Source organism: Podarcis muralis, chromosome 10, assembly GCF_964188315.1.
Source record: "Podarcis muralis chromosome 10, rPodMur119.hap1.1, whole genome shotgun sequence".
NCBI classification, from domain to species: domain Eukaryota; kingdom Metazoa; phylum Chordata; class Lepidosauria; order Squamata; family Lacertidae; genus Podarcis; species Podarcis muralis.
In genome coordinates this window covers 72,313,207-72,315,944 of record NC_135664.1, presented here as the reverse complement: position 1 = coordinate 72,315,944, position 2,738 = coordinate 72,313,207, and the positions used below count along the sequence as shown (strand labels likewise).

General features: G+C 48.5%; 1 non-coding gene across 1 annotated transcript; it reads right to left on the bottom strand.

Moving 5' to 3' along the window:
- Positions 1-1,934: 1,934 nt before the first annotated feature.
- On the bottom strand, positions 1,935-2,006 carry TRNAP-AGG (transfer RNA proline (anticodon AGG)). The gene has a single exon. It is a non-coding gene; the product is annotated as a tRNA-Pro (tRNA).
- Between the last annotated feature and the right edge of the window lie 732 nt (positions 2,007-2,738).

Sequence of the window (2,738 nt, the reverse complement as noted above, 5' to 3'; positions counted from 1 at the left end):
AGTAGTGGCATACATGTTGTTGTTGTTTAGTCATTTAGTTGTGTCCGACTCTTCGTGACCCCCTGGACCAGAGCACGCCAGGCACTCCTGTCTTCCACCGCCTCCCGCAGTTTGGTCAGACTCATGTTTGTAGCTTCGAGAACACTGTCCCACCATCTCGTCCTCTGTCGTCCCCTTCTCCTTGTGCCCTCCATCTTTCCCAACATCAGGGTCTTTTCCAGGGAGTCTTCTCTTCTCATGAGGTGGCCAAAGTCTTCAGGATCTGTCCTTCCAGTGAGCACTCAGGGCTGATTTCCTTCAGAATGGAGAGGTTTGATCTTCTTGCAGTCCATGGGACTCTCAAGAGTCTCCTCCAGCACCAGAATTCAAAAGCATCCATTATTTGGTGATCAGCCTTCTTTATGGTCCAGCTCTCACTTCCATACATCACTACTGGGAAAACCAGAGCTTTAACTATACGGACCTTTGTCGGCAAGGTGACGTCTCTGCTTTTTAAGATGCTGCCTAGGTTTGTCATTGCTTTTCTCCCAAGTGGCATACAGAAGTAACCTTTTTTTGACACCTGGGAATTTCTGTCTGAATTATCCCCAGCAAAAAGAACTCTAGGTGTTTGGGGGGGGGGGAGTACTTTTAAACATTTTTTCCAATTCCTTATGGATTACTTCCTGATACTCTTTTAACCTTTTAAAAGTCCACTACATTTTAAAGGGCCTTCGTATGCCAGCTGTCCTCGCTGAAGATTATCATTGCCATCCATTTATTTGTAGGTTGCCTTTCCCTGGTTAAAGCCATGCTGGAGGCTACTTAGAGCATAAAAATCATTGGAAAGGTTAAAAAAAAGGTAAAGGACCCCTGGATGGTTAAGTCCAGTCAAAGGCGACTATGGGGTTGCAGTGCTCATCTCGCTTTCAGGCCGAGGGAGCTGGCGTTTGTCCACAGACAGTTTTCCGGGTCATGTGTCTAGCAGGACTAAACCGCTTCTGGCGCAACGGGACACCGTGATGGAAACCAGAGCACATGGAAACACCGTTTACCTTCCCACCGCAGCGGTACCTATTTATCTACTTGCACTTTGATGTGCTTTTGAACTGCTAGGTTGGCAGGAGCAGAGACCGAGCAAAGGGAGCTCACCCTGTCGCCGGGATTCAAACCGCCGACCTTCTATTCGGCAAATCCTAGGCTCTCTGGTTTAACCCACAGCACCACCAGCATCCCTATCCTGCAAGCTAAAGGTAAGGGGACCCCTGACCATTAGGTCCAGTTGTGGCTGACTCTGGGGTTGCGGCGCTCATCTCGCTTTATTGGCCGAGGGAGCCGGCGTACAGCTTCCGGGTCATGTGGCCAGCATGACTAAGCCGCTTCTGGCAAACCAGAGCAGCGCACGGAAACGTCGTTTACCTTCCCGCTGGAGCGGTACCTATTTATCTACTTGAACATCTTGCTTTCGAACTGCTAGGTTAGCAGGAGCAGGGACCAAGCAACGGGAGCTCACCCCGTCATGGGGATTCGAACCGCTGACCTTATGATCGGCAAGTCCTAGGCTCTGTGGTTTAACCCACAGCGCCACCCGCATCCCTATCGTGTGAGGTAGGCTAGTGTTGTTATCCCTGCATGGCAGGTGGCTTCCTGGGGTTGGGAGAAAACGACCACCTTGTGAGTTCCATAGCAGAGGAACAACTCAAGTGGTTGTGTATCCAAGGGCTACAGTTCTGCAGGCTGTTTAAATAGGGTTGCTGTATCTCCAAAAGTGAAAATCAGGACAGAGTTTTTGAGCTCCCGCCGCCCCCAAGTTGTTGAGTTTCTGTTATTTATTTCTTTATTTGGGAACCAGAGTTGTTGAGCTTCCATATCCCTAACTGCCCGATGTGGACAGTTCTCCCCCTGCTCTAAAATTACATCTTACTTCATCCCACATAAGCTGAAAAAGTTACCTGGGGCTCGTCCGGGATTTGAACCCGGGACCTCTCGCACCCTAAGCGAGAATCATACCCCTAGACCAACGAGCCAGTTGTCACTGTGGCCTGCCAGATGTTGCCATTTGGAAAGAAGAAGCATTGGCAAGCCGAGAAACCACAAAGCATCCTATATTTACGTGTGTGAGGTTTGGAAACCATATCCCTGCAAACAGGAATAGTGAGAGGACTAAGACATGATGGCCTGTTTACTTGAGTCTTCTTCTGGAGGGAGATCACCCTGGGCTATTTAATAAGCCTCTGTTCCAATTTGCTAAAGCCCACCCCAAAACAGAGACAGTCTGACTGTGAAATATACTCGGAGTCGAGAGTGGATTTCATGCTCTTTATTCAGCTCATAGTGGTGAGGAGGAATGGAAGTTCCCCCAAAATGTCTGCTTTATATACATTATTTACACAATGGGCCCCACATGATTGGCTAATTCCAGGATTCTCCTGTAGGCCAATCAGGTTGCGGATTCCCTTCCACCTGGAGCTGGATTGGGTTGCTCCTGTGAACCAATCAGACTGCTGCATTCTGGACCCTATTGTTCTCAGACCAATCAGACTGCTGCATTCTGAATTCTATTGTTCTAGGACCAATCAGACTGCTGCATTCTGGATCCTATTGTTCTCGGACCAATCAGACTGCTGCATTCTGAATTCTATTGTTCTCAGACCAATCAGACTGCTGCATTCTGAATTCTATTGTTCTAGGACCAATCAGACTGCTGCCTTTTGGATCCTATTCAACTCAGTACATAACACCCTGGAAGCCAATCTTTT